General features: G+C 43.4%; 1 protein-coding gene across 1 annotated transcript in view; it reads left to right on the forward strand.

The window, feature by feature from the left end:
- The first annotated feature begins 7,472 nt into the window (after positions 1-7,472).
- Positions 7,473-15,293, forward strand: part of SLC25A51 (solute carrier family 25 member 51) — a 60,845-nt gene continuing 53,024 nt past the window's right edge. The window contains exons 1-2 of the mRNA XM_086961864.1: positions 7,473-7,555; positions 12,536-12,615. The gene's annotated coding sequence lies outside the window, so the exon portion shown is untranslated. The remainder of the gene's footprint in view (positions 7,556-12,535; positions 12,616-15,293) is intronic.

Genomic DNA, 15,293 nt, shown 5'->3' on the forward strand with positions numbered 1-15,293 from the left:
AGCCTCACCGCCCACACGCTCAGCAGGATCCACAGCAATGGCTCCAGGCACCGACCCTGTCCTCGCAGCGGCACCCGCGAAGCGGGTGCTGCAAGTTGTGGCGGATTTCCAACAAAACACACGTCCCACGAAGGTCTCCTCCCAAGGGCTCTTTCCGTATTTGGGCATGGGAAGTCGAATTTGGAAGTCGAAAGACCCGGCGATAGCATGATGATTGCGCTCTATCGAGCCAGTTGTTCAGTTTGTCCTTGAAGATGATTGCTCCAAAGGCAATTGTGGGCAAAAGTTTTGCCTTTATCAATTTTATTAATGGAACAAAATCCTGGGAGTGTAAAGCGTTCTTTGTTCTCATAAAGACCCCCTCAAGAAGGCGAGCCACTGTCAGCATCTCAGTTGTATGCACCCAGCATCTACCTTTGTGGTCAATCCAGACACCTAGATATTTATATGTAGGCACAGTCTCCAGTTGTTTCCCCTCTATGAACCACAGGAGTTTTTTTTTGTTCGTAGGTGAGACTGCCATCGCCTTGGTTTTACCTACAATTATCTCGAGCATATTGTTTTTACAATACTGGGCAAGAGAGTTGAACAGCCATTGGAGGCCCACCTGAGTTTGGTCTAATAGAATCGTATCATCCGCATATTGCAGAATTTGGATTTTGCTTTGGCCGATTCCAGGGGTGAAGGCTCTTGATCCAGTTAACCATTCGGGTAGGTCAGCGAGGTACAAATTGAAAAGTAATGGTGCGAGTGTTCAATCCTTGTTTAAGGCCTCTATTTGTATAAATTTTATTAGAGGTGGTCCATTTTGATGTTACTCTGACCTTAACCCATGTGTCCGTATGAAGGGCTATTAGCGCATTTAGTAGAGCCCGCGGGATTCCCCATTTTGACAGTTTTTCCCATAGTTTGGGACGGCTAACACTGTTGAATGCTTTGCGGAAATCAATAAATCCCATGTACAGGGATTTGCCTTTTGCAGCTATGGAAGTCTCCATCAGGTGGACTATCGAAATCAGATTGTCTTCGATGTGGCAGCCTTTTCGGAAGCCAGTTTGGGTGATGGGGATTAGATTTTTTGATTCCACCCATGTTGTAAGTTCTTTCAACAATATGCTTGCGTAGGCTTTCCCGTCCACATCGAGTAGAGCTATCATCCGATAGTTATCGGGATCGGAGCGCAAACCTTTTTTATGGAAAGGTACTAAAAGTGATCCTTGCCACGTATGTGGGATGGTGCGTCCCAGTATTGCATCTTCAAATAGCGGAGTCAGCAGCAAAGCCCATTTTTGTGCAGCTGCTTTAAAGACCTGAGTTGGAATTCCATTGGAGCCTGGAGCACCACCAGAGCGCATTTTCCTTATTACCGCAGCTATTTCTTCTGTGGCTATCTTGATAGGACAGGACATGTCTTCCTCCTCGACTTGCTGATCTGGTGTTAGTTGAACGCCCCTACTGCCAATTGGGACGCCCGATGTTGTATACAGCTCTTTTTACTTCTCCCAATCAGCGGGGGAGATATTAGTTGCAGTCGGAGGTTTGGCAGCTTTGGATGCCTCATTCACCCAGTTCCAAAATTTCCTTTGGTCCTTGGTTTTAATTATCTCGAATGCTGCCGCCCAGTGAAGCTCTTCTTCCTGTCTTAATAAGGCGAATCTGGCCTTCCTGTAGACTTTTCTAGCCGCTGATATATCGCTCCTCAGGGATTTGTATTGGCTTTCGCTGTACGTATGGGCTCGTTGCAACTTATTTAGTTTACTCTTTGAGAGAATTACAGCTTGTTTTTGCTCCAGCAATTTAGACGAGGCCGGTAGCACCTGCAGAGGGCTACTTGTTATTTTTAATGCCAACTGATCTCTGAATTTACTCAGTCTTGTTTCCCAGGAGAGACCTGCCGAATAGTCAGCCCCATCATGACAGTGTTCAAAAAGAAGATTATCAATCTCTGCTTCAAGGACTTCACAATTCTCCTCGGACCATCTCAGTTTTTTTACCTTCTGAAGATTTGATTCCCGTCCAATCAGGGGAATTGTTGGGCGATGTTGAGGCCAGAGGGCGATGTTACATTCTAGGATGGCATGGCCGCTGTCTATAGAAGGCATTACCGAGAAGTGGCGCACCAAATGGAAGGCGAGAAGAGATATCCAGATGTAATCTAGAGTAGCCATGCGGAAAGGGGATATATGAGTATACGCAGCAGGATTGTCGGTGGGAAACCTTCCATTAAGAGCACGCAGACCAGATTGGTTTAATTTTGTTGCAAGCTTCATTCCGCTAACTTCCTTCCGTTGGTATTGAAACTTTATCTCCGGAATTGCCCACTCTTCATTTCCTGGAGCTATTTGGAAGGCTTGGGTTGGGTCCAGGTCCATTAGGTTGCAGTTGAAGTCTCCCATTATCAGCCGCAAATCATTTGGAAATAGAGCTTCCAGGTCCTCTATTATAGGAATCAAAGTATTTAAAGTTGCCTCTCTGCGGATTTTTGCAGGATGAAGATAAACGCAGCCGATGATGATTTTTTGCCTTATTTTCCCCTTATCGTGGCTCTTGATCTCAATACTGAGAAAGATATAATCGCCCTTCCCGTTGTAGAGTGGAACCAATTTTGCGTCCAGTGTGTTCTTTGCGGCGATCAACACGCCCCCGGATGCGTGGCCACCTACTGCAGAGGGAATAGCAAAGGATTCGATAGGTGAAGAGAGAATGGGTTGAGGAGGCGGTCGGACCAGTCTACTTGAATGGGGGTAGTGATAGAGAGCATGCCTGCTTTAGAAATAACAAGGTCCAGGATTGAACCCTTAGAGTGTGTTGATTCTGTGCAGTGTTGGATAAGATCGTTTGCAGAGAGGAAGGTGGCCGAAGTGTCATGCAGTACACCCCAGTGGAGATTGAAGTTACCCACGAAGGTCTGATTGACACTTCGCGAATATTAGTAGCTGATGAAGTCAGTGAGTTCCTCCATAAATGAAGGGCCACTACCAGGCGGGCAGTAAATGACAGGGAATCTGAGGGGTGAGCGGTGGTGCAATTGAAGCTCAAGAGAAAGGCATTCAAAGGTGTGGAAGGAGCTGATAGGAGAAGCCTTAAGTTGAAGGGAGTCTCTAAAGATGACTGCAACACCTCCCCCATTGTTATCAGTTCTGTCATTCCTAAATATAGAATAGCCTGTGGGTAATAGGAGATCAAACATAGAATGAGAGGTGTCTTTGAACCAGGTCTCTGTGAGGAAGAGCATGTCAATATTGTGAAAGGTGATGATATTGGAGCAGGCCCGGTTCTAGAGGGTGGGCCGGGTGGGCCAGGCCCACCCAAACATGAGCCTGGCCCACCCAAACATGATGTGAGCCGTTTTTTTAACCCATCTGTGTTCAGGCTGGCTCTCCTGATCAGATTCAAGAGGCTGCTGCAGCCTCTGCACAGCCCAGCACAGATTATCGCAGCCCATTGTCACATATAGAATGACAATGGGCCAAAGCCAGCAGGCACAGCATGTGGTGGGAGCTCCGGCCCTGGCCTTAGGGCAGAGGTCTTCAAACTGTGGGTCAGTGGCGGCAGTCCCAGGAGGGTGCAAATGCCTCTTTAAGTACTGAAGAATGAAGATGGCCTGGAAGAGCAACTTTTTTTTTTTTTTGCATTTCTAGGCTGTCTTCATTTAAAGTCAACAGCTTTGCTAAAAACAACACAATAATTGATAAGTATTTTGTTGTATTTTCACGTTCAGCAACTGCACTTAAAATAATGCTCACGCCTACAAGTGAGTAAAGAGGTGTTAAATAAATGCACATTAAACTAATTGATGGGACACACACATCATGAAACTTGGTTAATGTGATACCCGAAGATGTCTGTATGAGAACAGTCACAAAATTGAATCCAGGATGGTGGAGTGCATAATAGTGACGTGTATTTATATAGTTTTGCGGTCCCAGCATCAAACAGAAAGCAATGTGAATATGTAGGGCATTATTCTAGAATTGTAATAAACACTGTATAACATAGGTTGCCACACAATGATTATGTGATCAGGGCCAATGGAATTATGTGGAAAGGGAGCACCATAGACAAATTATGCAGTATAATGCAGCACATTGTTAACTAGTATAAGTTAATTATTTTGATTTTTTTTACTTGGTAGAACTGTCTGGGTAAAGATTTCACCCCATTAGTACCAATTTAACAGCCAAATACAGAAATAGGCTACTGAAAGTTGGCGAGTTACCCTTTGAAAAGGGATTCCAATGCGCGCAAACACGTCACCATGTTTTGTAGTAACTTTTGATCCATTTGAGCTTCAATTGTTTTTTAAATCTGCATGTTATACTGCACGTGGTGGATTATGTGGCAAATACATAATTATGTGAAAAATGTCACAGATGCAGAATCGCATAAATCCAGCAGCCCTGTATCAGATAAAACAAGTGCTTTAGCAGCAGTAATAGCTAACCAGACTGTATCTATTGCAGACATTTTTTATGACCATTAAAAGTACACGTTTTAAAACTCAACAACCTTACATTGTCATCATGATGCTTCAAATTATTCCATAAATGAAATCACATTAGACCCCCTCCTTGAACTCACACACAGAGGTACCTCCAGGTACCCATAAACACATCTGGGACGGTTGTTTTTACCAAAGGGTATGGGAAGTCTTTGCAAAATGGGTGCCTTAGTCCCCATACCTCAGCCAACTTGGCCTCTGTTTACATGCAGATGTCCTTTTAGGTGAGTTGAGAGGGTACACGGGAAGAGACCCTGCATTCAGAAGTTTGTGGGTTGAGTGGTGCTGTACGCGGTGGGAATTGAGTGGCGCTGTAGGGATTGCGGGTTGAGTGGTGATGTAGGCGTTGTGGGTTGAGTGGTGCTGTACACGGTGAGGATTGAGTGACGCTGTAGGCATTGCGGGTTGAGTGGTGATGTAGGCGTTGCAGGTTGAGTGGTGCTGTACGCGGTGGGGGTTGAGCAGTGCTGTAGGCGTTGGGAGTTGAGCGGTGCTGTACGCGGTGGGGATTGAGTGGTGATGTAGGCGTTGGGGGTTGAGTGGTGCTGTAGGAGGTGCACGTTTTCAGCAGGCACACACACCAACAGCCGTTAGTGCACACATAATTTGTTAACGCATCCACAATTAACTATTGTAGCAATCGCAGTATGGCACACTTTACTTTTAAACATATTCATCTAAAGCGCAGCATGCCACCATTGCTACATAAATACATACACATTTTTTTGGCCTACAATTTATATATTTAGCAATGCCAATAGCTTAAATTTAATTATCCCGAGACCTATTGCATTGTAAATGCTTGTTATCATTATATTGACCATGGATCCAAGGCAACAATAAAAATGTCCAGATAACTGATGATTACTGATCCTACTGGAGAGCAATCCTTTGTTGGTAGTTTTGAAATGCAGATCAACTGTATTTTATGTGGATAGCTCAGTGGGTTACTGTCTTTGTCACAGTGATTCTTGTTTTACTAACAGCTCAGAAGTTACAATCCTAACATAGAATAGTGACCTATGAACTGTCATCAAAGAGCTGCATGCAAACATGAATGGTTTAGTTAGAACTTCACATTTTGTTTGTGTTGAGATATAGTTAGAACTTCCTCAGTCTTTCATTATTCTAATGTTGCTAAAAAGAGTTATCTTGGGCAGATATACATTTTTATTAGTATAGCCCACCCACCAACCATTAGGGTATGCTTTAAATCCTGAGTTTCTGCTTCTCCAGACCATACCCTCTTAGAATAAATTGCCCACCAGTATGGATGACACGAGTCCTACACTTTCTAATCCTCATTGGCTTATGGGACATTCCCTATAGACTGATTTACCTACTTGCATCATTCATTATCTCTGTATAATGTGTGTGTGATGTCAAGTACTGTGACACCCTACACTGATATGAGTAGCGCTATACAACAAATGAAATGCATACGAGAGAGGGGCTACAGAGGGATGAAGGGCACTGTTGAGGAGTGGTAGTAATGGTATCTACGGATGAAGAGGTCATTGGTGGGGCGCCAAACAAGACTTTCGCATTAGTGCTAAAGCCGTCCCTGTCAATCCCCTTTCGTTTTTTGTTTATTTAATTAGCTGTCAGGTTATGAGTGCACAGACTGTTTGGTCGGCCCTCTGGGGCTGCCCAAACTAGTCATGCCCACTCTGTCTTTCTCCATACAGGCTGCAATGCAGCCTGCATAGAGAACATGGCCTCCACATAAGGCCCTGGCTGGGCGGTGTCCCGACCAATCACAACACTGCTTGCAGCGTTGTGATTGGCTTTGGGGAGGGAGCCAGGCTGCCTGCATCTTGTTCCTACCAGAGGCAGGAGAGCAGGAGCCGAGAAGACGTGGGTCCCAGCCAACGGAAAGGTAAGCTATATTTTTTAATAATAATTATTGTTAAGTTAAACACCACCCCGCGTGCCTCCACCCCGCGTGAACCCCATGCCCAGTCTCCCTTGCCCCGCGAGTCATGCCGGCCGCGAGTGCCGCAGTGGCCCACCCTAATGCACCATTGGCCCACCCAAATAAAAATTCCTGGAGCCGGGCCTGTAATGGAGATTTCAAGTTTGTGTTTTACTGCAGATCTGCAGTTGTGGAGCAGACAGTGCAGCTCTCTCAAGACTGTTTTGGTGACGGGGGCCCTTGGGCTCTGAAGGGTGATCGGGATATTGTACTTATGCGGGGGTGCTCGGGAGGGTTTAGGTGGATGCCTGGTTCTGACAGAGGTCATCACATCTCGATTACAGCTTAATTTATTACAAGAGTTCAAGTCTCACATTCTGCGATTCTGGGAAAATCAGTTAATCTCTCTGTGCCTAAAACAATGAATGTGTCCTTGTGTGATGTAACTAGGGCTTATGTAAAGCGCTCCAATACCTTTGGGTCAAGTTTGCACTATATAAAACTGCAAAAAAAAGAAAAAAGGAGAACTGTAAACAAGTATCCCTTCAAGCCCTGGTCGCACCCCGTAGAGGAATATCAATCTCAGGCGGAGTCCCAAGAACTGGGGCAGCTCAAAAAGCTGTCAGTCATAAATAGACCGTGACAGGGCTCAGACCACTGCGCAATCTCATCATCTAGTGCGCTACTCCACACTGCACCCTTCGTTCTTTCCCCTCACTTGCGGACCGGGAAACAGCTACAGCCTAACTCGGACTCTAGGGTCAGGAGGACAACTGCCATTTCAACCCGTGTCTAAATCACCTCTGCTGACTGCCGAACATCAAATTAAACCTTGCCGGCTCCAAAAGTAGGCAGTGAGGATTACAATAGCCAATCGCCTCTTCCGAAATCAGTGTAGCCACTAGATTGGCTAATTATACCCTCAATGGTCCAATCCTAGGTCCCCTTAAATATAAGTAAAGCCTACCACTCCCAGTCGACTCACGGAAAATGTACGGCTGTGGGATTGGTTGTCAAGCGACCCGGAAGTGGTAAAATGAAGGCTAAATGACATTCGTAAAAGATCAACAACGGACGAGAGACATTTGGCAGGTTTTACGAACGGCCGGTGTAAGGAGCAGACAGTTGACTACTTTCAGGTGTGCAGATTCCAATTTTGAAGTCGGAACTGTACCGTGTAGTATTTGTTTATAGTGGTGCAGGTATCTGCCCAAGGCGTAGAGGAATTAAAAATCTGTTATATGGCGCCGTTAAATAATTGTAGATGTGCGTTTATGAACTGTCATCAGCCTTGAATTTTTAAAACGTTTAACGCTGTTCGGGTCTTTATTGCAGCTATAATCAGTTTTTTTTTTTTTTTAGCAAAATGGGTGTGTTTTCCTTTAATAGTCATACCACCCTGAAAGCACCTGATAGTCACGAATGGATTTTAGAACACACTTGAAGCTTTTATTGATGCTATAAACTGATTACTATTCTGTAAAGTAGGTAAGGTTGATTTTTAATACCCACGAAGTAAGTGAGTGTAATAACGCGAACAAGAAATATGCACCATTTCTCAACAACTATAATATATATCCACGCCTCCAAAATTCTTTTACTTCGTGTGAGTGTAAATAATATATACTGCATTTCCCCGAATATGAATTATTTTGGATGCGATAGCGATATGTGACATGGGAAGATAGTCTATATAGTAAAGTAACAAATACCTATTCCCATATCCTACTTCCTTTCGAATAATGTGAAAAAACCTGACAAATAGCACAGTAAACTATTATTCTTGCACCACCGATGCTGTAAAACATCCGCAATCCTTCGTTTACCGGTCTTAATGCATTTCTCCTTACAAGTACACCTGTCGCTCCTTGGCCAAATGATTGCCCTGTCTAAATCAGTTTTGTATTCATGATAACAAATTATTTGTTAAGCGCGCAGGTTCTCTAGCAGGATGTCCTGGCTCCAAAATAAAATTAAAGAGGAACTTATCAAAGATGATCCATTCTTGGGAGAATCTAAGGTGCTGGGAATGGCACGGTTTTACCTCAGATGGTTGGTGACATTATTATGCAAGGCTGGACAGTAAAAGAATTTCGTTGTTTGTCTGTAAAACTGGCAAAATAATGTGCGCTACTGCTGCCTCGTTCATCTTGAACTGGTAGGAGGTATGGGAAGGTTGTGGTGGCCATAGTCTAGTGGACAATGCAAACAAGAGGGAGTTAAACTTTCTCAATAAAGGAGCAGAATTAAGAGGCACAGAAAGCCAAGTGATGTGTACGGAATCACAAAACTTGGCCAAGTGGGAACTGTTCCTTTATCGGAAGAATGAAAAGGATGTACACATTGCCTAGAGTTGTGGTAGAACGAAAGTGATAATGTCCGTAGATGTTATTCTTTTGGACACTATATCCTGAGTCATCACAGCCTTTAGTACCACAATGTGTAAACCGTGCTTTAAATTGAAATATAGAAGTACAGGCACTCGCTATATTGAGTACCAGTTTGCTTCGAGAAGCGCTGGGCCTCTTCCATTAACTGTATTGCAACAGTGCTGAAAAGTGCTGGTGCTCTCCCTCAAAAATTAAAGAAATTCAGGGACTCCGTACTAGACAGTACCTGCCCATTTAAAACTCTGGTAGTAAATGCTTTTTAAACGTTATCCAGTTGTTTCTGTCATATTAATATCTTTACCCTTGTCATATGAATGTCCCTCATGAATATGTATTGGTGCACATGAGTAATCACTGTAATGTACTCTAGAAAATATACTAATTCAATTGGTACTTGTACAGTGCAGCACTGTCACCCTTGAGGGTATCTGTGTGCTGAGGGTGCAGAGTCTCTGTCGAAAAGCCACGTCTTAAGTTTCTATCTGAAGTCTGCCAAGGAGGGTGCAATTCGGAGGTGGAGGGGCAGGTTGTTCCAGGACTTGGTGGCGATGTAGGAGAAGCTGTGTCCCCCGCTGCGGGGTGTGAGGGCGCATGAGGTGGAGCACAGGTGTCTTGCTGGCAGGTGGAAATTCAGTTGATTGTTGATGTATGACAGTCCTTGATCATGTAGGGCTTTGTATGTATGCATGAGGATCTGGAACTGGCCTCTTTTCTGGATGGGGAGCCAGCGGATGTTTCTGAGGGTGGGGGGTGATGCAAGTCTGTTTTGGGAAGGCCGAGGATGAGTGGCTGTGGTGTTCTGTATGGTCTGGAGTTTTCTGACTTGCTGGGTAGAGATTCCGATGTAGAGGGCGTTGCCATAATTGAGACGGCAGGTGTCGAGGGCCTGCGTTAGTCTTTCTGGTTTTGATTGGGATCCATCTGAAAATTCTTTGGAGCATGCAAAGGGTGTGGAAGCAGGAGGAAGAGACTGCGTTGACTTGTTGTCTCATAGTCAGTTGGCTGTCGAGGATGATGCCCAGGTTGCATGCATGGACTGTGGGTGTGGGTGTTTGGTCTGAGTTCTGCTGGCCACCAGCTGTGCTCCAAAACAGAGGCATTCTTCCCCAAGATTAGTAATTCTGTTTTGTCGGAGTTGAGTTTGAGGCAGTTGTCTCTCATCCAATTGGCTACGTTGGTCATGAAGCTTCAAAAGTTGGGTTTGGTGTTGCCGGGGTCCTTGGTGAGGAAGAGGATAAGTTAGTGTCGTCAGTGTAGGGGATTATGCTGATTCATGGGTTCTGACGTTTGTGAGGAGGGCTGTGAAGTTTTGAACAGGGTGGGGCTGAGGGATGATCTTTGGGGTACTCTGCAAATTATGTCTTTGGGTGCGGAGGTGAAGGGGGCTTTTGGATGCCCTGAGGGCGACCTGTTAGAAAAGATGCAATCAACTTGAGGGTGCTTTGCTGTATGCCGATGTTGATGAGGGATTTTGCATGTTTAAAATAAAACGCCTATATATGTATAGGGTGCGCATTGACTTCTGTAGCTCCCCAAAGGAATAGCTCCCCTGAAACGCATAGCTCAAGCCACAATTGCGCCTAGTGCAGCCTCTTGCATGACAAATTGAGCCCTTGGGACATCACCCACCGTAGCTTCAGGATGAAGCCTCACTGCTTTGATTCATACATTCCATTCTGTTTTTTTCCTTGCTCCAGGGTAAAGTCCAAAAATGTGCTCATAAGCAATTCCAATAAGTAGTGTTTATGAGCTGCTGGCAGGGCTTTAAGTGGGACAGATCCGTCTGGGTCTCAAACCCAGTTGTAATTAAAAACGAACATTTAAACTGGTCTCTGCCGGGCCCTATATTCATGCCCTTAGCTTTTCTGGCAAAAACACTGATGGAGTTCTGAACTATGAATGTAAAAATGTGAAGGTAGTTCAGGTCAGCGATGTAGTTTCTGTTTTATGTTTCATGTTTTACATACTTTTGCATCCGATGTGAGTGTTAGCTATTTCTGTATTTTTTTTTGTGTATCATGTTACTCTTGTTCAGTGCATACGTCAAACTGAATCGCCTCCAGGTGTTTATAATGGGTCACTAGTGAGAGCTCTGAAGTCAGGCTGAAAATAGTGCAACTTTCTCACAATGCATGTCCATGAGTTAGAAAGGTGTTCAAAATACCTGGTCATCCAATCCTTCACCTCTCTGCAAATCACACAGAGCAATGGATACGTATACTAGCTACATATGTGATTCTGTGTAAATGTGTGTGAAGGAAGTATACAGTTGTCAAAATATTGACAAGACATAAGTAAAAGAAAATGCAGTGCATACAGGTAGATGGATGCGTTGTGTTAAGGAATGAGGTGAAGGAGAAGCGAGGAAGTGGATTCAGGACAGACTAAAAGAGGGTGCTGAAAATGAAAGATGAGGTATAAGATATGCAGATGGACAAGATGTAAAGAGAAAAAGGGTGTTCATGTCTAACATACAGTGAGCATAACAGACGTGATTGAGACACTCTGAAGAATACTATCCCTTTCACAGATCTCAGTGGTGTTTAATTCAGAGTCTCACAATTTCAAAATTGAAGCATTTTCAAAATTAATTATTTACAACTAAATCTTTGTTTTTAGTTTAAACAGCTAACAACAATTGACCAAGCCAATAGTCCTGGCTTGTATTAGGTGTGGGTTACGTGTTATCTGCAATAGTAGAGCTCAGACAGGAACCAAAATAACAGTTTGAGGGGGCACAATAAGGGAATCACAAGACTTTAGTTTGTGTTTAAGCCACAATTACATGGGTCATGCCACTTTTAGACACACACACGCCACTCTATTTTTTTTTTACATCCGACTTGAAGCCCAGGCAGCAACATCCCATAAGTATGGTTCTCGCTCTTTTTCTCTCACACGCACATGTGCTTACATTAGCTAGCAGCAGTGCGAAGTTCGCTTCTGCGATAAATAGGTGCAGTATGGTTAGCATTGTGGTGAGTTTCCCTCAACCACAGCAAAGGTAAAAAACAGTATTGGCAGGTACAGTGCTTACTGTGTGCGCAAATAATCAACCTCCACCTTACAGAATTAAAAACGCCTTCCTCTATATTTTGAAAAAACTAGTTTTAGTTAAAAATGAACCAAATACATTGATTGAACTTGCTGTTCCAAACCGTTGTGAATTCCGGTACTATTATTACCTGAGCTTGATATGCAAAGGTCCCTCAACTTTGTCAGTCACCACTATGGCTGTTAGCTTTGTGGTTCTTCTTTTGAGCTCAGTAGGTTAGACATAAAATGCACACAAGGGATGCTGCCATTAGCTCCCGGGAGGAAGTTTTAGGGTGCACGTGGTCTGTTTCAGCAAAATATTAGGACTCACCAGTCTGCCACAAAACTAATAGGATATCGGATTCCAGATGTCTTTTTAATATTCAATGGAACACCTGCCGATTTTGATACAATTATACTTATGCTTTCCTTATTTTTAGATTGACATTTGTATAGATTTAATATCTCCACTATATGTTGCAGAAATTTTTTATTTGACATATTGCTTTACTAAAGACCCAGAAGTGTGGAACATGATTGGGTGTTTTGTGAAAGAGACCGTTCCAGACCCCAGGACACTCTTTTTGATGTACAAGCACTTTAGTAATGCCATTCGTTTATGAATTCAAAATGTTTGTAGAAAGCGTAGTACTAAAAGCAGTGTTTTTGTTAACTTTGCTATGTTCTACCTAGGCTGCCCTCAAAGAAGTCATATAAAGGCCTCCTTATTGGACCAAAGCACCAGCGGCATGGAAGCAGAATTTGGTCTTAAAGTAAGTCTTTCTATGGTTTGTTTTTGTTTTGCCTTGCTTAGTACCCATTCATTGACAAAAGTATTGTATTACTTGCAGAAGCCTTTACGCACACACATTCCTCACTTATTGTTGCGTTCTTTTTGGTAGGAATCCTCCTGTTCAGAGTAAGGGTGGCCCAATCGTGTGAAATACATTTGTAATTTATAATGTTTTTTCCATGTAGGAGTCATTTTAAGCTATTTATGGAAGTGTGCATGCCGTAGATGGTTAAAACCAACCCCCCCCCCAGTCCCTTGGCTATTTTGGAAGCACAGTATGTGTATTCTGCAGTATTTTTGAATGGAGGATTACAATTTACAGTGCAGTCAACACTACTGCTAAATAAAAAAAATAAAAAATATATATTAATCTACACTCTGCCATTTTCTATTCTTGAAGTGAGAAGGAGGCACGGTCTGCACATTTCTTGGAAACCACGTCTCTCCTTTTCCACAAGTAGATTTGTTTTGCCCATTGCCGTTTTTCATTTCTTCAGAGGTTTGCTAAAGTACACCCAGTCATTTTCAAAGCTTCTCAGGTCTAGACATGGTGTCTTGCATGTTGGTTATCTTTTATTGTGCTATTTTATATCAGTAGTCTGTCTACAATCTATTTTACAAACTTTTTAAATCTATGGGTAACTGACTACCAGAGGAGGCCTTGAAAAGCAAGAATTTGTGTCCCTAATAAGCTGTTGGGACAGTAAGTCCTCTGCATGGTAAAGATGTGTACCCCTGCCCTGAGTGCCCAACTGTACCGTTTTCTGGATCCCTAATGGAGATTATTTTGTTGTCTTTTTGTCATAGGCGAGCACAGGTCATGTGTGTGAGTGCCATGACATCGGCCTGTCTCCTGGATTGCGGTCCTGTTGGACTGGGACGGGTGCCCAAAATGCTACCCTCCTAGTGGTGGAAGGTTACTTTGCCTTCACCAGAAGTCATACTTTTTCACAAAAAGGCAACTGAGCCAAGAAGTAGACAGAGGAAGGAAAAGGGAGGGACAAGGGTCCCAGTAGAACTCTCTAATCTCCCTGGGGTATCCAGAGATTTTGGAATAGACGCCTCACTCACTTATCGTAACATGCTTCATCATCTGCGCCTATCCACACCCTGGTAGGATGATACCACCAGGGCGGACTCGACCAGAAGATTGTCTCTGGGAGTTCTTAGGTAAAATAAAGCTGGATAAAGCAGGGATCCAGAAAAGAGTAGTAGAGCGTGAGCTAAAAATATCTCACAGTAAATCTCAAAGAAAGTCTTTTATTAGTAGGGTACAGGTGGTATGGTTAAAAATATAACTGGAATAAGGTTATATTTTGAGAGTTAACTTAGTTAACCTTGAGTCAATCGAATGCCAACATGTTTCTGCCCTCACAGTGAGTCCAAAACGGATCTGGGGCCTTCTACAGGGCTAGAGTTTCATCCCTGCTTGAAACGACTAAACATTTATTCCTTGTGAGTGTAAGGAGCCTATAGCTCTCACCCGCTGTTAGGACATACATCTGTGGATTCTGACTGAGGGCAAAAAAGGGGTAGGTTATTAGACACTTTTTCATTAGTGCCCCCAAAACACGATTTAACTACTGGGTACCACGTGCAGTATGTCCTTCTTTTCAAGTATACTCTAGAATGTATGACTTAAATAAAAATATTCTAGTCATATTTCGTTTTTAAACACCTTGACGATGTGTAAAACATTTATTTACCATTATTCGACACACCTCCCGGAAATCACGTGTGATGTTTATTAAAAGCCATGGGAAACATCGTTCATGCATTAAAATAGGGATACCAACATCTCTTACCCTGATTATGGGTTATTTAGGCATTATGTGTGTCTGGTGCCTGTTGCAATCCTGTAGTCACTCTGGTTGTAAAGGGAGACCCAATCACAGCTCATTACGGCTCATCTAAAGATTGTTTCCAGAGCACGCCACTGGATGTTTTGTCACCTGAAACTTTTCCCGTCTCTTTTGCGATGGTTTTCTTTGATAGAAACTTGCGATGTCGGCTCCCACCAACCATTGCAGGGTGGATTAAAACCTGCATTGTTCATGTTCTCAAACTGACCTCCTATAAAATGTGAGTAGTTTTTTGCAAGCGTTTGCTGTTATCTGAAATAATTACTCTCCCTTTTCTACTGAATTATAGTGAACACTGTGAAATGACTGCTCCCGCCAAGCCTATATAGTCTCAAAACAACTTTTGCCAGGGAATTTGTAGTCTACTCCTTTCCACTGTAATAATGCGCCTATACGCTATCCATTCAACCCTATGTAAATTATGGGTCAAAGAAAAATAGTTTTCTAGGTAAATAGAAACCTATGTTTTTTGCTTTGATTGTAATCCCAGCTCGGCCTCATTAAAGGTGTGAGGGGATCCTGCGGTGGTGGTGTTACCTCAACATAATTCCTCTCGCTTTTATGATTCCGGTGATAACCCAGGAGTCCAACAGCACAAGCGCTGTGGTGGCAACATACTGTATGATGATCAGTGGTAGTGACCAGGTCCTTTTTTACCTTGTCATTCGAGTGAGGCCTAGAGGCTCACTCACCTTTTTAAAAGTTCTGCTGCTGTATGTTTAATCCACCCTTGGCCTACACCAAGTTGAAAATACAGTGCGTGGATGGTGAAAAGATGTGCTAAGTGCATGTGGGT

This window comes from Lissotriton vulgaris, chromosome 3_1 (genome assembly GCF_964263255.1).
Source record: "Lissotriton vulgaris chromosome 3_1, aLisVul1.2, whole genome shotgun sequence".
Classification (NCBI taxonomy): Eukaryota; Metazoa; Chordata; class Amphibia; order Caudata; family Salamandridae; genus Lissotriton; species Lissotriton vulgaris.